Raw genomic sequence first — 20,570 nt, 5'->3', positions numbered from 1 at the left:
GGGAAGAAGAAGGGGTGGGTCGCTTGGCTTAGAGTTGGTGCCTGCCGTGCCTGGTGAGGGTGTCGGAGCCTCGGGGAATGTGGAGTCGGAGTTTCTTTCCCTTCAGACGTATTGTAACTAAAATCAATGAGTATCGTGTCAGTGGGTTTGGGAAATAGCTCTAGTAGCAGAAGAGTTTTAATTATTTGGTAGCAAGTATAAAATCCCCAGTGGCCCTGGGATCTAGATGCCGGATAAAGTTTGCTTCTGGCCTCGAGGAGCTGGCTCTTCGAGCTCTTAAAAGCCACACCATCCCCTAAAAGCACCTGCTAGCTCTCCATGGCACACAGCACTGGGCTCCCCCCGGGCTGGGCGGACAGACGCAATCTCCGAACAGTCCCCACCCTGCCTTTTAAGTTTGGAGAAGTTGTCCCCTATCTTTTATCCCTCACGGGGACTTTGGTGGTGATGGGGGCAGGGGCAGCCGTGCTGGGTCCTGGTGAGGACTCTTGGCCCAGAGTAGATGTTCAATACACAGTGAAGCGGTCGGCGAATGAGCGGATTTATGGTGTTCCTCACCTGCCCCTGTGAGCGATGGGGAGCCATCGATCCCGGTTACGGAGGCTTCATGGGTGGGAAAGTCTCTGTTGGTCCTTAGGTCTCCAGGAGATGATGGTGTTTCCATCCCTGGCTTTGGGGGGCGGGAAAAGTGACAAATCCAGCAACGGATTTGTTTGGGTGTCAGTGGTTAGGAATACAGAAATATGTGCTTTAAAATATAAAACCAGGGCGCCTGGGTGGCTCAGTCGGTTAAACGTTTAGTCTGCCTTCGGCTCAGGTCATGATCTCAGGGTCCTGGGATCGAGTCCCACATTGGGCTCCCTGCTCAGTGGGGAACCTGCTTCTCCCTCCCTCTCTCTCAGATAAATAAAATCTTTAAAAAAAAAATAAAACCACATATTTTTGGATATATGAAAGATACATAGATATTTTTATGATATAAAATATGTAGAATATTTTTAAATGCATGCGTTCCACCCACCAAGGCAAGGGGACTTGCCTTTTGAGGTCCTTTGACTGGAGGCCACAGTGGGGACCCTGCCTCCCACAGGTATGCCCAGGACTGAGTCCTGAGCCTTCTCCTGGCTTTGCCCAGGGGTCCACCAGGGAACCCAGTGAGGGTTCCCGGGCTCCATCTTCAGAAGAAAGAAAAGTGGAGAGCTGAGTCAGATTTCCAGGAAATTTGGGGGGGAAAGCAAACTGCCCTTTCCTGAAAGAGGTTTTCTGTTCCAGTGGCCCTTCGTTACCTGGTCACTGCCGGGGGCTGGCTTTGCCCAAGGCACCTGTTGGCTTTACCTATGATGGTCCGGGCAGCTGCTGGTAAGAGGGACTGCTGCCTGAGAGCCTAAAGCCAGGTGTAAGCTCAGTTTTATTCTCTCCTGTGTCGGTTTGCCCACGAGGATCTGATATCCCTGATGGGGATGCTTTCACATTTTGTAGAAGCTTGTCCAGGAAGCCTGGCCAGCAAGGTTCAACCCAAGGCCTGTGAGGGTGATTCATCCCAGAGGTCACACTTCGTTAGAGAGGCTCAGAATTTGCATGTGGCCCCAGTGAACGCTCTTTCTTCATCACCCTAAGTTTTATAGTAGGTAAAATAGCTTTGATCTGAACTATCTGCAGACATCTCCATGATGTGCATGGAGAAATTGTGTGAGCATTTGGTTATCATAGACGATGTGTTTCAAAATCCGGATCACAGAAGAGAGAAGCTCTGTGTTCTACCACGACTGCTACACTTAAAGAATGAAAAATAAAAGTGAGTAACAATATCTTTTACTGAAACTACGGGTATATGTGCCTACTTCCTCTACATCGCTTATGTGGCTGCACGTTTTGAGGATTTCACAAACGTCTTAAAGAACCCGCCAGGAGAAAACAGAAAGTGAGGTCCCCGGGAGCCCTGTAAGACTTTGGTGGCCGCCCCACCCCGTTTTGCAAATTCCCATGTCGATAGGCCAATGCCGTGCTGCAGCTGGTCACAGCTCTAATTGCCTTCCTAAAAACAATTTAGTTGGTAATAATTCTGTAAACCTATGAATCAACTTTGCGCAAACACCCTGAGTAATTTCTTTGTTCTTTTCTTTATACTTTGTAATTGGTGTCTGTAAAAGCCAAAGGTTTGGTCTTGCGGAAGGCATGATTCATTTATTGGTGTCTGTGCCGCCCCGTTATCGTTCAGTCATTTGAGAATACTGTCGCGGTGAGCCCGGAGTGATTCATACCAGGCCGAGCTTGGCAGCCGATGGGGTCACGGCCATAGAAGGAAACTATTTTTTCTAATCTATTTATGGTATGGGAGGGAGAGGTGGGTGTATTGAGATGATGGAGAGAGTGTCGATTACATTGGTGAATATAACCGATTAAATAACACCAACAGGCCCTTTAAACGCCGCTCCATTTGCTGCTGGTGATCGTTATGGTAGATCACAGCTAAATACGCTCCTATCTCGGATGTATCTTGCCCGTGTTTATGGATCCCGCTTCCTGAGCAGGCTGGCGCGTAGGGACGCCCCCGTCGGTATCTTGGAGCAAAGTTTCCTGTCAAGGAGGCACAGATGCAGAGAATGTTGCCTTTAAAAAACAAAACAAAACAAAACAAAAAAACAAAAACAAAACTCTTTATCAACTGGGGTCCACCATGAAACAGTTTAAATGTCCAGGCTTAAGAGTCAGAGGCCATTCACCACCCTCCCCTCGATTTTCCTAACAGTGACAATTATTAGATGTTTACAATTGTCAAGCCTTTCGTTATTCTGCAAAGTGTGGGGACTTAGGCGTGGAGCGGCTCATTTTGCCTAATTTTATTACTTACTTTGGGCCCTAAATAAAATTGTCACTACCTTCCCATCTAGAGGCTAATTAGAGTTGCTTGTGCATAGCCCTGAGGTGTAATTATGAGTCCAACTTCCAGTTGTCCGTGTAAATCCAGGCCCTGCCTGCAAGTGCGTACGTAATCCCAGAGTTGCTTGTGTATAGTTGACAAATATTTCTCCCCGCCCTCGGCTTCTCTGGTGATTCTCTATCTGCCTAACTCTGCTGGATCCTGCTGTGTCTGGATCACCGAATGAGGGCCCGGCTCTCAAATTTGTGATTCCCCGGGTCCTGGGACCCTTTACCTAGAGGAGAACCCAGCCCGTAAACACGGGCTTTTCACTGAGTGGCTTTGTGACTTCCCGGGCGTGGATTAGGGATGAGTGCGTGGCTGCCGTTCCCGCACTGCCCTTCCTGCCCGGGACAGACATTGCTCATCCATAGCAGCGTCCACTCTTGCTGGGCTCAGACTCTCCCCGAGGTGGTGCTCCCGTGTCCACTCCCAGTCGGGGCTCCGAGAGGACTCGACCGTGACATAGATGATCCTCAAGAAGGAAGCTGGGAGTTGTCTGCACAGGGCAGTCCCGCGGGGAGAGGCGTGAGGGCTGTAGGACTCCTTCCGAGCTACAAAACGGGTCAGGGGCAGTCCCTTCTGTGAGTTCTAGGAATGTGCCACCCCCTTGGAGTGCCCCAGCCCCCTGCCTTCAGCTCTCAGGCTTGGGTCCTTCCCAGACCTCCAGGCTTGTTTGTGCAAGGTGGGATCTGCAGAAAGACCCCATCCCTGTTACTCCCCAGCTCCTCAACAGCACTTCATTTGTCTTTCTTTAAAATCGGGGTCACGAACCTACATGTCACCGAAGCCTCCACTTTACCTCAACAGCCTCTTTGCCCTGGATATCTTGAGCCTGACCCTAAGCACACTGCAGCATTCCTTTACACTCTAGTGAGAATGAGCTCTGGACCCTTTCCCCAGAATAGACTCGGGCGAGGGGGGTGGGGCTTGGGAAGAAGAGCAAGAAAGGGGAGAGGCTAGGAGGCAGGCAGTGTTCAGGGGGTGGGCAGCCGGCACCCAGCAACTTTGTCTATTTGATCGTTTTCTTAGTGTTTGTGCACAGTGACATTGTGGCTTCCACACCCCAGCTGTTCCTGCTGACCGTTGCTCTGCGTGCCCTGACTCACTGTCCTTGGGGGCAACCCCTTGTGTGCAGCTGAGGGGGCGGAGGTAGGTCACATGCCACGGTGTGGGAGTTCACAAGGAGCAGAGCAGGATTTGAACTTGGGCTTCGGAGCTCCGAAGCCTGTACTTTTGCCCGCCATCCCCTAAACCTCAGAGCTGCCCGTCCCCCGCTGCAAGGGTGTGGTCTCTCTGGCTTCTCCAGCCGCCTTTTTTAGTCCTCTCCACACCCCTTCTTGGCAGGGTCACCTGGCGGTGATGCCTAGGGCTCAAGCCTGAGAGAGCAGGGATTTGTCTGGCATTGGCACTGAGCTGCAGCTGAAGGGAGAGAGGGGTCTGCGGGGTGCTGGGCGGGTCTGGGCTCCTGAGAGTGGGTGGGGAGAGCTTAGGGAACCTCACGGCTGAAAGGCATTCCTCCAGCCCCCTCTGCACTCAGCTGTTCCCGGTGTTGGCTGCACAGGAAGGCCGCCTGGGGGCTCACAAGCCCGATGCGCAGGTGCACCCCAGGCCAGTTAACTGCGGACAGGGTAGGCAGCCGGGATGTTGAACCCTCCGGGTGATTGGGATGTGGCCGCAGCTAAGCCGAGGTCCAGGGAGGGAGACGAGAAAACCAGGCCCGTTTTCAACCCAAAGCCCTTCTCTTAGTAATGGAGGCCTGATTCTGATACTGTTGTCATCCCAGGACACCTCGCACCAACGGGGACTCTGAGTGTGCCGGGACGGTGCTCCCACTCATGGGCGTCCCTCCTGGAGGCAGCCTGGCCTTGCCTCCCAGCACGCGGCTCACCTGTGTGCTGTGTTCCGGACCAGGTGCTTGGAATGGCTGAGTGCCCCCTGAGGCCTCCGGCCAGCCTCGGACTTGAGGGGATTGCCTGGGGTTTGGTGAGCGCCATGATCAGGGTGGGCACTCGGCATCCTGGCTTCTTTCTCTGCTCCCTGTGGCTGGCCAGACACGGTCCCCACCTGGGCTGCCACTGAATTGCCCGCAGCCTTTGCCTTCTGGGGTTTTGGCGACCTGTGCGAGGCTTTCTGCTTCACTGGAGGTGGCACCTTACTTTTTTGGGAAAAGAGTTTCTTGGCACAAGGGGCAGAGGGGGAGAAGACAAGTAGAGATGGCACCGGCAGCCCCCCGCCGGTTGAAGGCAGAATGTTCTTTCTGGACAGGAGGTTTTCTTGTCTCTGATGCTCGTCTCTCTGCTCTGCCATCTCCTCTTGTCGATTTTCTTCTCTGTCAAATGGGCATCATCAAACCTAGGGCTTTGCGAGAAGGAAGAGCCCATCAGATGTCACCCGCTGTCCCTTCTTTTCCCTTAAGCTGTTAACCTTCCCTTGGAACCCGTGTTTCCCCGCTCCGATGTGTTTATTGAGGTGTCATTTACAGACACAAAGTGCACAGACGTAGCATCTGCCGTAGTGAGTTTTGGCAAGCGTGTATGGGACACCTGTCCAGACCGAGATGTAGAACCTTCCATCCCTGGACGGGGTCCCCTTGCCCCTTTCCGGTCTGTGCCCACCCCTCGGAGCAGGCACTGCCGTCCAGTCCTCCCCAGTGGAGAACTCGGCATACATGAAATCATGCTGGATGCTCCCTCCTGTTTGGCTTTTCTCGCTCAGTCTCCCCACTTTGAGATCCGTCGCGTAATGTGGATCCGAGGTGATGCCTTTTTACTTGTGAGGAGAGTATTCCCGAGCGTGGAGGAGGCTCGGGGTGGCACTGCTCACCAGGGCAAGGGGACTGTCGAGGGTCATGCTGGACCCAGAGAAGTCACTGTCCACGGGTGGAATGTCAGCTGCCTCCATGGGGAAAAGCTTTTGTAACCCGAATCTGGGCCTCGTCCACAGGGACGCGCGGCCGGTACGTCTGTCTGTCCAGCCCCGCCCGGGGGGACTCAGGGTGGCCGCGGAGTCCTTGAAGACCAACAGGCTACACCTCTGCCTCCGCCTGGCACGGCCCCACCAGCCACCGATGCCAGCCCGCCTGCTGGCCTCACCTGGCGTGCATTCCTTTGCAGGGAATGAGGATGTGGGTGACCCCAGACAGGTATGAATCATGTCTGGGGGAGGCGGTTACTCAGGCGGTAGCAGGGAGGCCGCGTTCCTGCCGGCTGACAGATGGCTTGGGCCTCCGAGTGGAGCTGTGGGTCAGGGCTTGGAGCAGGCCTCCCTGGGGGAGCGTGGGGCTGGCACACCGGGGTCCCCGGCTAGCCTTCTCTGCAGAAGGAATAGAAACCGCAGAATGGCTTCAGAATCGTGGTGGCATGGCTGTCGTGGTCCTTGTGCCTCCGGTCGTCGCTTCGTCTGTCAGATGGGGGTGTCGCTGAGCGTTCGGACTCTCTTGGACTGTAACCCAGTTCACTCCTGCTGTCACTGATGCCTGTCATAGGCCAGCCGCCAGGTCACATGGGGGCCCTGCGGAGCTGCTGTCCCCAGACCTGTTTTTCAGATGGGCACACTGAGGTGTGGAGGACAGAAGTCACGTGCCCAAGGGCACGCTTGCCCACGGTTAATTGAGCTGCCTCTGGATTCCATTGAAGCCATCTGTGCCCTAACTGTCTCACCTTGTAAGTGGGGAGAAACAGACAGGCCCACAGCAAACCCGTAGCCTGTGAGAACACGTTCGATGGCGTGCGGATGGGCATTTGAAATTTCGCAGATCAGTACCTAGGCTGATGTATGTTAAAAGCACGTTAGGACAAATGGAACAAACACGTCCTCGATTTCCTGTGGGTTATTGTTGAAGAGAAGAGTAGGTAGTAAAAGTGAGTTGATGGAATAGGATTTAAATTTTGAAGTTATTTAGGAATTTTAACTCCTTTAATGGGGTACTTGGAAATGGCAAAAATCGGGAAGCCTGGTTGGGAGTTACGTTCTCAGAGGCACCTGCCAAAGACTCCTCGGGGGTCCCCAGTAGCAACCGCAGACTGATGGCACCTCCTGCAGAATGGTGGCACCTTGCTCTTTGGTCTTCTAAGGTCACCTGGCCATTTGAAGGTCGGGGTCAGCACAATTCTAATGAGAGCAAGGTCACAGGGTTATGGGGTCTTCTGAGGGAAGGGAACCCCAGGGGCAAGTTCAGGGGCAGGAAGTTAGGGGTGAAGAGGGGCTCCCATATCCTTCCTCCAGACACAGAGCTGGGAGCAGCATCCGGCAGGTGATGGGGCTCCAGGCTTGTTCTTGGGATGGTGCCAGCGATGGGAAAGCCAAGCCTCGGCCCCTTTGGACTCTTGACACGCCCCACGCGGTTTGCAGGGGAGTGCATGTCACAGCTGTGTGTCGTCTGGGTCTCTGTGTGTGTTCTAACCTAGATCTTGAAGTTCTTTTTTGGTAATGGAAAAAAAAGCCTCCCTAATTTAATTGCCCTACGGCGCCTGAGATGGTTTGATGCTTTGCAGAATTGATCTGTGATTTACCACATAGTCTCCTAACGCACGGTTTTGGCTCTGGGGTAGGGGGACATAGGGGGACGCAAGTGAAGCAAAGGGCCTAGGTGTGCCCCGGCTGTGGGCCTCGCAGGGGTGCGTGGGCCGTCCACACTGCATCACCCCTGCCGTCACCGGGTCCTTGCTGGGAAAGGCTCTGATGGCAGAGGCTTTGGGGAGAAGTTCTGCCGCCTGTCTGGCTTGGGGTTTGGCAGACCTTATGCTTTATTTCGACTATTTTCAAAACAGTTGGCGTGTGACAGGTGGTGGAGGGAGTTGTTTGAAGACCCCCCACAATGACACCACAGTTGAACCTCCTCACAGGGAGCAGAGTCCCTCCAGGGGACTGGTCTGCTTGGGGGAGGCAGGCTCCTCCCCAGGGAGCTCCCGACTCAGACTTTCCTGCACCTGGAGCCCAGTCCTCAGATCCTGGGTCTGGGTCCGGTCCTGGGGACCAAGAGGAAAAGACAAGGAGGCTATCCCTCACCACCCCCCCTCCACCCGGCCTCACCGGCAGGGCACTTGCCCCCTTGCCCTCTTGCTGCTCATCCCAGGGCCGGCCTCCTACCTGACTACCTGTCTAGGAATTTTTATTGCAGCCCACAGAGGCATTGCAGCTTGGCTGGAATGTGGAAGGTCCTGGCCGCACGGGTGGGAATGCAGAGGCGGAGGCCCCTGGCCTGCTCACAGGCTGAGTGCGGACGGTGTGCTTCTATTGCTTCGGGGCCTGTCTGGGCTTTGTGCTGTCTCTTTGTGCCCTCATTCTGCCTAAGGTTGGTCCCGGTCCGATTTGACCACTTCCCCAGCAGGGACTGGAAGTATAAAAGCCAGGAAAATAGTCCTAAGAGTAAAACAAGTCCTGAGCAGCCCCTCTGTGCCCGTAAGCACATTGCCCAGCACTGTCCCTGTGCTATGGAATCCTCCCAGCCCCCTGGCAACAGTTCCTGTCATTAGACCCATTGCACAGATGGACACACTGAGGTTTAGAGGGCGCTTGCCTTAGGTCCCATGACTGGTGAGTGGCAGAGCCAGGACCCGAACCCCAGCAGCCTGGGTCCCAAGCCCACAAATTTAGCTGAGTGTGGGCTGCGGGCTCCGCCAAGGGATCGTCATGGCCCCTTACGGATCTGAACAGCCTTGCCAGTCGCTGGGAGAGATGGTAGCTCAGGGCTCCTAGAGTTCTGCCTTTTCTCTCCACCTTGAAGAGTGTCCGGGTGAGGCCTGGAGCTCCAGGTTGACTCTGGCTGCTATATGCCGCCCTGCTGGTGGGTGCCAGGCCAGCAGCTCCAGCCGGCATGGGAGAGGCCACTCTCCCTCTCCTCCGTCTGGCAGCCTCGGCCCTCAAGGAGTTCGTCCTGGGACCAAGAGTGGCCTTGGCGGTGCCCGTCCTCCACTGGCTGTAGGCCAGGTACAGGCTCCTCTGAGCAGAGGAGGGGTCTTCTGGAGGACCAGGCTCGGGGACACTGGGCGCCAGGGACGCTGAGGTTGGGGGCTCTGCCCCTCTTTCCTGGCCATTTGTGGTTTCCTGCCTCTGGCCCTGAGAGCCCCATTATCTACCCCTGCACCCCACGATGTCACAGGTACACCCCGATGCCTGCAGCCTGGTGAGGTCCTCGAAAAAGCCAGACCCAGTGTGTCTGGAGTGAGTGGGCACTGAGGACCCAGACACAAGGAGGGGCAGGCGGCGGGGGCCGCAGTGGAGCCAGACAGCCTGGACCCGCACCACTAGGGGAGTGTCCCTGGGGTTGCTGCCCTGCTCTGAGCCTGTTTCCTCATCTGTAAAATGGGGATCCTAGGAGTCAGTCACTTCATAGGATCATAGTGGGGATCAAATGGGGAATATGTGCTTAGCTCAGTGCTCCGTGCCTTGTAAATGCTCCAGAATTGTAGCGTGTTCTGTTATTAAGTCGTCGTCCCGCGGGCAGCTTCTTCACCCTTGCCACAACCTGCCCAGAGACCCTTTGTGACTCAGCCCTGCATCACGGCCCCTCCCCTTTCAGACCCTGCTCGGGGACCCCAGCCCAGCCCCCTGCCGAAGGCACCTCCGTGGATGTGCTAATGAGGAAGAAGAGCGAGAGAAGGGTGCATACTAATGGGGGGGGGGTGCCAGGGGTCGGGGCGGGGTGTGTCATCTGTAATTTTGTGCTCGTGAAGGAACCTTTCTGGTGGGTAATTTCCCTCAATATTTTACTCCTTCATTCATGCACATTCATTGAACACATTTATTGAGCACCTACTGTGTGTTGGGCCGAATGTTCTGGAAGTACGCAGCCACGGAAGAAGAAGACAAACTCGAGTATGGCTGACAGAAAATCAGCAAGAAAACCGATGATTGCACAGCACAGCTTGTGGGAAGTCTTGCAGGACACATCGAGGGACAGCGGGGGCCCAGGGCAGTGGGACCGTTTTTCTCTCTTGATTCTGCTTTTCCATCAACCCTGTAAATTGGTGGGGGGAGCAGCGGCGGGGGCGGGGCGGGGGGGGGCCCGGGGTCGCCTGCTGTGGATGCATCCTAATTTATCGGGTGCAGTGGTTCCCTTACATATGGAACCGAAAAGGAGAGGTTTCCCGACTTTGCTGCTGGGGTGCTGATCCAGAAACGCGGGGTGGGCCAGGAACCTACATTTTTGCAATTTTCTTCGAGGAGATACAGATTCAGGAACGTGGGTCCTAGATCTCAGTCAGCTGGGGCAGGAGCAGATACTGCGAGTTCTGGTGGGTGGGGGCATCCTTGAGACTTTGGTTCCCTCTCTGGGTGCTTCCCAGGACAGATTCCAAGTAGGGGATCACGGGCCTAACTCTCCTGCCTGCTTCTCTGGCTCCTGCCATGTTACTCCGCCCAGGATCCCCGAGGACGCCCGAGCAAGGCGCACCACCCTGCCAGCGAGAATGAGCACGTCTCCTTTTGTGTGGCCGTGAATACAGCACAGTTCTTCTGATGGGAAAAGGTGATAGGTGCTCTTTATTTAACAAAAATTCCAAGAATTTGATAAATGACCAAGACACAAGTCAAGATGCCTGTAATCCCATCACGTGGAGACGGGCTTATTCTCCTGAAAGTACTCTGCAGGCCTGTCTCTGGGCATTTGCAATGAAGGCTGATAAAGAGCTGGTAGCAATGGCTGGGGCGATGGGTGCAGGCCTCCCCCACCCCAGCAATTTAGGGAGGGGGAAGGACGGGGGGACCTCCTGCCCCTCCTCTGGCACAGCCCAGGCGGCCCAGAAATTGAGCCTGTGCTTCTGCCACTCAGAGCCTCGAGCTCCTTGTCTGTCAAATGGGCTGATGCCCACAGTTTCTGTCCCAGAGGCAAGGGGAGGAGCGCTTGGGGGTTAGGAGAGGGTCAGCCAGCACCGGCACATAGTAAGGGCCTGGTAAACCTCAGCCACTGTGAGTGCCCAGCGTCACGCCCCCCGGCTGCATGTCAGCACCAGCAGTGCTGTTTGGGTCTGTCAGATCCCTCAGACTCCCAAGTCAGACCTTCATTCAAAACCAAAGGCTTCTGCTCGTAAGGCAATCCTGAAAAACCACAGATCGGATTCGAGCCCCGCTTTATATTATACAGATGGGGCCGGGGGGGGGGGCCCTGAGACCCAGAGAGGGTGAATAGGGGACTGGGGTCACACAGGCCAGCAGCTGTGTGGCCTAAGTGTCCAGGAAAGGGTCCCCTCCCCCCCTTGGAGCAAGGCCTTCCAGACTCAGGAAGACCCTAGGGTCCCTCGTCACCACAGCCCAGCATACACATGAAGTTTCTAAACTGGCCATCCTGGTAAACGGCTTGTATTTATGGCTGCCGCCCGGTTTCAAGCACTGTTCTGAGGGCTTCCCATGGATTTGTTCCTTCAGTGATGAGCCGAGGGATTCCCCATTTTTCACGTGGAGACAGCGCGTCCAGCCTTGGCAGCGACCCAGTCCGGATTCCTGGGGCAGAGTTCTGGCCACCTCGCTTTTCCAGGAGGGACAGGCAGTGCGTGGGACCAGAGAGGCGGGCCCGGCTAGAGCCCCCTCTCCTCGCCCCCGCGCCCCGACCTTTCCGCCTGGGAGGCCAGGCCTCCGTCCTGGTCATACAATGCCCCCTTCTCACGTTCAGACTGGTCGTCTAGACACTCACGCTCCCTTTTGTTCTGCAGGGTCAGGCGGGTGGGGAGCGGCCCCAGAGAGGGGTTTGGGCTGAGGCTGGAAGGAGTCTTCCCTGAACGAAGAAGGGGGTGGGAGTAAGTTTCAAAGGAGGCGGCCCGCTGTCCCCGCCTGCCCGTCGAGTGACCAGCCCTACCAGCCGAGCACGCACCGATTTGTAACGATGCAGGCAGCTCCCGACAAACGCCCTGTGAAACCCAATCAGGTTGGCGCCCCCTCAGGCCTGCGCGCCCAGAGCTCCTTAGCGGACATTGTCTAAATAAAACGCCACAGCCTGTGCCAGTCGGGTCTGCGCCAGGCAGCCAGTGGAAACCCAAGGGCCAGAGGCCGTGCTCAGCCAGGCCTGAGCCCAAGAAACTGTGGGAAGAGATGACGCTGAGCCACGTCCCCCGGCCTCCACCCACTTCGGGGAGGTCTGGGTGCTTCATAAAGGGCAGGGCAGACAGAAACATCCCTGAGCTGTGACCCTCGAAGCCATCTCGTCGGAAGCTCGGGGCGACGCTGGGAGCTGCTGCTGGCCAAGCAGAGACACAGAATCTCCAGTTGGATACTCTGCTTTGAGACCCATTCTTGACTGGCAAGGTCTGTGACCTCACAGTCTTATCTGCAAAATGGGGCCACAGGTGACCGCAGGCATTCCTCACAGGGCGAACCAGTGTGGGGATTTCGTGGGACAATCCACGTTCTCTGCCTGGTACAGAGTTGAGTGCCATCACTCTTGATGTTGATTGTGATATTGTTCACTCTTGGGATGGGGGGACATGCAGGCGCCCCATCTCCTGGTGAATTCCGAGCTCGTAGAGAGCATGGCAGAGGCCACTGAGGGTGGGCTGACGGCGGGGGCAGCCGGGGAAGCCTGTGGCTGGGGTGGGGGCGCTTGCCCAGGACAGGGCTCGTGTGGTGGAGCCCATCACTTGCCTCTTTGAATGGCCTGTTCCCACCAGAAGGCCCCTCCCAGCTCTGTGCTGGTGGGGAGAAGCCCTCAGAATTGGGGTGGCATGTGGCGCTCATCACCCACTCAGGCCACGGTACCTATTGGGGCAGCCGTGGGGAAGGAGAAGCAGGAGAGCTGCTCTCAGGAGCCGTTCGTGAGCCCCTGTGGGTTTGAGAGGAGTTTGGGGAAAGCATAAGGGTTGAGAAGGGCAGGCAGCGTAGGGGCTCCGTGGGAGCAAAGGTGCTGAGAGGTGCTGGACACTCTGGTGGCTGTTTGCGGTGACCCTCGGTGCCCAACCCCTCCTGTGCTATCCCGACGGCCCCGATCTGGCCCTGCAGGACTTGTCTCATTCCCATTCAGGCCAGGGACTCTCCATGACTACGTTGGGGGAAGAGTCGGCAAAAACGTGTCTTGTGCTGGCTTGGCCGACATTGGGATGGCTGGGCTCTGGGGGCATGGCGTCACTGGTTCCTGCCTGCCCTGGTTACAGGTGAGAGTGACAGCGCGGGGAGGGGAGGAGTCACACGTGTGGGAAGGAACTGGGTTCTTTCTAGTCCTGACCGGGTCACCCAGGTGAGTCTCGGCCCTGCCGGGACTCAGGGACCGTGAGGACCTCCGTCTCCCGACGCTCCGCCTGAACCCTCTTGGCCGACGAGAACACTGCTCTGACTCCCCGAGTCCGGTCCCCAGCGGCTCGGACGTCTTCCAGCACCTCACTCCGCGTGTCCGGGTGAAACCAGAGGTTCTGCCCAGAGATGGGGAGCCGTGGGCTGTTCCCCGTGGGAGGAGCGGAGATTAACATCAGTTTTTTATTAAAAATGAGCGTGTGGAAGGGGGAGCACATAGCCCGTAATACCCTTTATGTGAGCAGTTTTTGGTCGCTGTAACCCCCTGGGGAGGTCCCAGTGGGCTGGTGTAGACGGCTTTTCTGGGTAGGAATTCTCGTCCTAACAGGAATTTGTTGGGAGTGTTTGCCGTGTGCCCAGCGCTGAGCTCCGCTCGGAGTGTTGTGGGCTCTTCTTCCCTCGGAGCGAGGCGGTCCCCACTTCCCGCCTCCCAGGCGCAGAGGCCCGCAGGACCTGGGTCAGCGGCAAGTCGCAGGAGGGCACTAAATGCTCACGACAGCCCTTCAGGGCTGGTGGGTGGCCAGGACCTTGTTTCACGGTTGGAAAAACTGAGGCCCGGGCCCCACAGCCTGCCAGGGCCACAGCTGGAGTTTGGTCTGTGTCTGGCTCCAGTGTCTGGACTCCACCACATTCGAGGGTGGGAGGGAGGGACACAGGAAGGGAGGGCAGGCGAGTCTCAGAATAGCAGCTGCCTCCGGCAGGGACAGACATGTAGAGGAAGTGGCCCTTTGGCCGGCGCCCCGGCAGGGAAGGCAGCGAAGGTGGCGAAGGTTGGCAGAAAGAACCCTGGTGGGTACCTGGTGGGCATCGAGCTTTGCTCCAGAAGCTGGCGATCCTGAACAGAAGAGACCAGAGACCCACATCTAGGGGACCCAGCCCCATCGGGCCGCCCCAGGTGGTAGGCTGGCCAAGGGGTCTGCACACGCCCTGTGCTTGGCCCACCACCGGGTCTGGGGTGCGGTTCCTCCTCCCTTTGACCTGGCCTGGCTGGGGAGAGACACAGCCCCTGGTTTCAGATATGTTAGGGTCATATAACCCTATGAGTGAGTGCGCCCCAGCAGTGCACCCCGAGGCCAGCCCACCCCTGACCTTGTCCTTTCCTGGGAAGGGAGGAGCATGGCCCCATTTTGCAGCAGCCTTTGTAAAAGCAGGGGCAAGAGCCTCCCGCAAAACCCAAAGTTGGAGGTGACACCAAATTCCTGCTCTCCTGTATATTCTGGGGGCCCCCAGAGGCAGGAGGACACGAGTTCTGGCCCCCACTCATGCATTTTCATTTAACCCTTTTGCCACCCGTTTGAAGTGAACAGCACCGGAGAGGAAACGCCCACACTAGGTGTCGGGAACATGCTAGCGGTCGGCTCCTTCGAACAAGAGCGAGAATGATTTGCCGGCCGGCCACGTACAGCCCCGGAGCAGCCTGGAGTGCAGCCCAGTCAGAGAGGACTCGATCTCTGCTTCTCCAGAGCAGCCAGCCCCCATACGTTCCCCCCACCCGGCCCCGTCCACCGGCAGACCCCAAACCAGACCGATAACTTAGCATTTTCATTTAAGTCCATCTGACAAATCGTTTTAGACGGAGAAGGCAGCACTGCATCTTTAACTGGCTACTTTGTCAGCGCGTCTCTGGGCGCTGTAAAAAGTCCTTTGTTATCTGTGTCTAGACAGCACGCCAGCAGGATATTTGGTCTGCGTGAGGGAGAGAGATCTGACAAGGTTGAATTCATTTACCGGCTTATTTAAAGCAGAATTTCAAAACACTTGCTCATAAACTGTTTTCGGCCCAGACTGCCCCAGCCTCTCCCTAGCCCACACTGGCTTTTCTTGTTTTATATCATTTTTTCGCCTGTTTGGGCAGTTCGCGCGGGTTCAGCCGGTGCCCCAGCCAGGAGGAGATGGTGGGTGACCGCAGCATGCAGCTTTTTTTTTTCTTTCTTTAATTGTCCTCTTTATGTCTAGACGCCCTGCAGATGGACGTTCGCAGGGAAATGGCTTTTCCCTCTGGTTACGGGACACTAAGTGGGAAGGTTGCAGCCGCCACCTCCTCTAGCCATTTGACCGCCCGCCCCCTTCCCCAAACTGTTCTCTCTCTAGGGCGATTCTCTTCCCTGCCTGAAATGAAGGCACTTTGCCTCCCGGCAGTGTCTTTGTGTTTATAACACATTTCCTTGACTGTGCTAATTTTATACCGTCACCAACAAAAAGAGAGAAAGTGACATTCCAAGCGACATCCCCTATGCGGGTGGGCAGAAGCCCCCTGCACCCCTTCCAGCAACTTTTTCCGCTTCTTACCACTTATGCATTTTTTTTTCTTTTTTGGGGGGGGTGGCACCCATGGGCAAAATAAAACACCAGAGGTTGGCTTTTGAAGGATGGAAATATCAGGGCACCTTGAGTGGGTCCAACGTTGTAGTTATAGCAAACAAATGCGTTAATTAACCTCATTGCCATAGCGACTAGGTGATTGTTGTGGGGTGGAAAGGGGGCAGGCAATGGGGGCGCACGCCCTGCCACCCCCACCCCCCAGCCACCCATTGCCATCCCTGCAGGAACCGAACCTGCAAATGGCATCGTCCTGCCTGCCACCGGGAAAGTGGGCCACTTTGGGCTTTCTCCTGACTCTGTGATGTGTGGGGGAGGCTTCTCCACTCCCCCCCCCCGGAGGCAGCCACAAAGCCAGTGGATTTAGGAAATCAAGTTGAGTTATAGTCCGGTTATATGTTAGGGCCACTGGGAGGGGGCAGACACAGGAGCTCCCTTCTGAAGTAGGGGCTGCAGGATGGAGAGGCAGAGAGACGTCGTGCCCTCCCCCCCCCACCCCGCCAGCAGACCCCCCCCGCAGCCCCCTGCAAACTATTGTCATTGCTGTTGACCCGGCTGCCAAGCCATAAATTTCCACCCTCCGCCCAGCAGTCATCAATCTGCCTCGGGGTTTTACATGGTAGGGGGCACAAAAGGTGGGGAGAGCGTTGGGGGCGGGCAGCCAGCCAGATGTCTCCTGGGATCCCGGAACTGCATCTCATTTCTGCCAGGCCAAGCAAATCCAGGGTATCAGTCTGCTTCCTTGGGGGGTGGTGGGGGGTGGGGATTAGGCATTTCATCTGCAGGAGAGAGGACACGGGGAAAATACGTCTCCACGCTGGGCTTCTTGGCCCGATCATTTTATTTCTTTTCTATCCCCTCCCCAAACAGAACCCACAGGCGGGAGCGGTGCCTTACACCAATTATTCCCATCATGCCCGCATGGGTCTGTTCCTATTACTGGCTTTGTTTGGGCAGCTAAACAATGAGCTGCGGCGAGAGACCGTGAGCTGTGGGGCTCTTCATCGCTTTTGCCTGAAAACCTGAAATGCCTTTCCCCCTGGAAGGCAGAGGTCGGGTGGCTGAGTGCGTCATGTTTTGAGTTACGCTGTCACTGAGGTTTTCTTCCGTTTCCCCAGTACCACATGATGTCCACCTTTAAGGAGAAAATGCCAAATTGAAGAAAAGGGGGCCTTTCTTTAAGAGAGAGACCAAAACAGCATCACCAAGTTTGTCATGGGTGCGGACACACTGCGCTGGCCCCGCTCCCTCCCCGAGGTGCCCCCGCCGAGAAAGGGCCTTAAGAAGGATGGGCTCTTCAGGATCCCATCCGCGGGCTGGCAGACGCGTCTGCGCTGGAATTGGGTCTGTCTTGGAGTAATTAAAGGAAAATGATTATATTAACCCAGTCACCAAGCCAGCATGGCATAGAGAGATGAGTGGTACCAGCACTGATAGTCCCTTCCAAAAACTGTCCTTTCTCAGCACATTAGGAATGTGCTCTTGGCTTGAGTTTTGGGGGTTTTTTTGTTTGTTTGTTTGTTTTTTGCGTTTTTAAATAACTTATCATGTCTCCCAGTCTTTTTTAAAAGAACAGCAGAAGATCCCGTTAATAAGAGCAGCTTCAGCGTGTGCAGGGAGACGTGAGCCTTGCAAAAGCCCCGCTAAAGCAGGTGCGTGGCCCGGATGCCCCAGGAGCCCGCAGCTTGAGAGATGAGATTTTAAAGTCTACTTTTCAGAGCTCAAATCTGGGAGGCCTGGCCTTATTCTTCCCTTCTCAGAAGAGTTGGAGAGGCCGGGGTTTCAAGGCGGCCTTGGTGTGCTGCCTTATTTAGGAGGCGAATTGCTGCTCATTTGTCAGGCAAAACAGATGTGGCGGGGAGACAACATCTATTTTCATAATTCGAAACAAATCTGGTGAGCCGCCTTCCTTTTCAGTGGGGCCCGCTCATGCAGAAAGCCCTACTCCCGGCAGCATTTAGCAGAAATATTTATAGCTTGTCAGTTGAACTCTGTTTCCTCCGGGATGAGCTCGTTTCTGCTGGCAACTGGGACTGGGACCATGGGCTGCTCTCCATGGATAGTAGGTGCCCTTGCAGGGATTTGTGGGTTTTGTTTTTGTTTTAATTTTAAAAAGGGAGGAGTAGGGGGGTCCTAGCCAGTCAGAACTTCACCTCATCAGTGGGTCCTCTTGTCTTCTGAGTGTGGGGGCTGTTGGCTGAGGGGCTCTGTTTCCCATCATTTGTCAGGGGGGCAGCTGGTGGCTGGACTTGGAGGGACCCCCCCCCCAGGCAAGTGGATGGTTCATCCAACCTCTGGGAAGACCTAGGACCTGGGACCTTCCGTAGTCGGTGGGGAGCTTTTGCTTTGGTTTTTGCAAGGGAATTCGGGGGTCATTCCCCCCCCCCCATTTTATGGATGAGAACACTGAGGCTCAGAGAGTTGCAGCTTCCCCGAATTCATGCGGTGAATTGACGGCAGAGGTGGTCCCCTGCCATGGGGCAGGGTCCAGAAATGACTCGGACTATCCAGATTCTGCTCGAGCCTTCATCCCTGAGCACAGCTGTTGTAACCTGCAGCTAAAGGTCGCTGTGTAAACAGGAATGTGCGGGTTATATTGGGACACAGGGCAGGCCCAGGTGTGGGGAAGAGGCCGTTACCCGTTCATCCATCAGATAGTGGAGCTCCTTTGTGACTGGAGAAGCTGGGGGCGGGCGAAGATGCCTGCCCTCATGGAGCTTGGGCTCTAGTGGGGAGAGGGCAGAAGACGTGGTTTCAGATGCTGGTGGTGCCAGGGAGGAGGAGAAATGGGGGCCCGTCAGCATGCCTGGGGGGTTGGTGGATGCAACGCAGGGGGATGTGGTTCCAGAGGCTCTCGGGGGCTGACATGTACCTAGGACTTGAGGGGTGGGATGCAAACAGTGGGAAGCTCTGGGGTGGAGGATCTCGGAGCGGGGAGTTGAGGGGGGCGCAGCTCGTCTGGCTGTGGTACTTGGAGGAGGTGGTGCCCAGACTTCAGTCCCCTGGTCTATAAAACAACGGTTGATTAAACAGTGTGGAAGTTTCTGGGACAGGCACAGATGATAGTTATGCAAGATGCAACCATTGGGGAACTGGGTACAGGGTGTTTGGAGATCTTCCTATTCAGTTTCTTACAACTTACATAAATCTGCAGTTATCTGAGAATAAAACTCCTTAAAAAAAAGAAAGTGAAAGGTCTGGGAGGGTCCTTTCGCTTCTCGTTACTGGGACCACCCTTGTCATCGTCACTCAGGACAGGAAAACCTTCGATCGCTTCTCTCTCATTGCCACCTGCAGATTGTACGAATGGGGTCTGGGGGCTCAGGGCGGTTTGCACACAACCCTTTATTGCCTGGCACGAAGGAGGCCCAGGCGGGGGGGGCAGGGGTCCCTCGGGGTCTGGGGCAGGTCGCTGGTTTGGAGGGCATGGGGGATCCGGCAGTGAAGATTGCCCCACAGTCAGAGCCATTGCCATTCGGGGGCTCATCGGGGACCACTGCAGCTCTCCCTAGAGACTGAGGGCACTTGGTCCCTTGGAGGCCCCTGAGTTTGCAGCCTCCTGTGTATTTGGGTGAATGGGCTCCCGGATAGTGACGGCCCTCTGCACCGAAGGCAGCAGCTGGGGCTTTTCCTACAGGTGGACCCTCCCATTTCGGAAACCCTTCCCCCCTCCTTTCTCACTGAACGGAACCCCACAGATGGTTAGTTTTCTTCTCCTTCCTCCGGGGGTGGGGGCACTGCTGTTCCTCCTTGCTCACTCGTACTCTTTTCATAAGCATTCATGAAGCACCTACTGTGTGCCTGGCTCAGGTGCCGCTTTAGTGATCGGGCTCGCTGCGGCAGCTCCAGCCCTCGGAAAGGTCCAGTCAGTGCCTTTCCCCAAATTCTGTGCTTTCAGATCCAGTTTTTAGACTGGGTCGGTTTATCGTTCTCCAAACCAGTCACGTGTGATTGAAATCGTTGCTGCTGTCTAGACTGGGGCTGAATTCGGAATCTCTTGGTAACTGACGGTGCTTGTCGAGCGGGTCTTGTGCACTGGGTACTGTGCTTTCGGGATCCCCTGTTGCCCTACTTAGTCTCAGCACTGTTGACATTTGGGCAGGATCATTCTGTCCTGTAGGGTGTCCTGGGCACCGTGGATGTTTGGCAGCATCCCTGGCCCCTCGACCTGCTAGATGCCGGTAGCATCCCTCTCCCAGTTGGGACAAGCACAGATGTCTCAGGACCTGCCCTTGAGGTTGCCGAGCGAGTGTGGGCAGGCCTGGTGTCTGTCTCTTCGTCTGTCAGATCCAAGTGGCGACAGGACTCCCCACTGTGGTTGGTTGGGAGCCTTGGGTGATAGAACGCACCGAAAGCTCTTTGCGGAGCCCAGCAAAGCGGCAGGGGCTGAAACTCTCCCCGCCGGTGTGTCTGATGGGCACAAGTCCCTCCATCCACTCATCTGACCAGGTTCCTGGGGCATAAGGGGGGCACGAGCCAGGCTCCACACTGCTTGCTAGAACCCCCTGTGAAGACGGGCAGGCCCCTGGCGCTCACCCTTGGGGGGGGGTGCCTCCAGCTGACCCTGCACAGATTCACCAGCGAGGCTGGCCCACGCTCAGGAGACCAGGAGGCTGGCACCTGCCCCTGGCTTTGCCAGGGTAGCTCTTTCTCCTCTCTGGATCGTCTTTTTGCATGTGACCCGCGTTGGGGGTTTCCAAGCTGCTGCCTCCCCCAGAGACTGCTTCGGGGGTCTCTAAACCACTCAAGGTGCCAGGCGTCCACCCTCTTCCTCTCTCTGACACCATACTCAGTTAAATATTAGGCTCCAGTGGTTGCTTTTGCATCCAGGACTTCAGCTAAGAGTTTACTTGAACAAGCGGCTCATCCGCCTAAGGAGGGAAAGCCCGGCCAAGATTGGTTGATCAAAAGCAGGGTGCTTGTAAGAATTACGGAATCCTGAAGGTCGGGGACCCACCCCTGAAAGATGCTGATTCAGTGTGGTGGATGTGGGGGACGTGGGGCTCAGTGGGCCACGTTCGCAGAGCTTCCACCACCGCTCTGACGTGTGGCCTTGTTGGGAACATCACACTGGACGGCGGTACCCGAATCATCTTCAAACACATTTCTTGTG

The 20,570-nt window shown here is 56.0% G+C and overlaps 1 protein-coding gene across 1 annotated transcript in view; it reads left to right on the top strand.

Annotated features, from left to right (window-relative positions):
• PMEPA1 (prostate transmembrane protein, androgen induced 1) overlaps positions 1 to 20,570 on the top strand; it is a 50,703-nt gene that overhangs the window by 7,110 nt on the left and 23,023 nt on the right. The gene's annotated exons all lie outside the window — the stretch shown is intronic.

The sequence above is a fragment of the Eumetopias jubatus genome, unplaced genomic scaffold (assembly GCF_037043125.1).
Source record: "Eumetopias jubatus isolate StellerSeaLion01/CBP00866 unplaced genomic scaffold, mEumJub1_p1.0 scaffold_9, whole genome shotgun sequence".
Lineage (NCBI taxonomy): Eukaryota > Metazoa > Chordata > Mammalia > Carnivora > Otariidae > Eumetopias > Eumetopias jubatus.
This window is presented reverse-complemented; position numbering and strand designations above follow the sequence as displayed.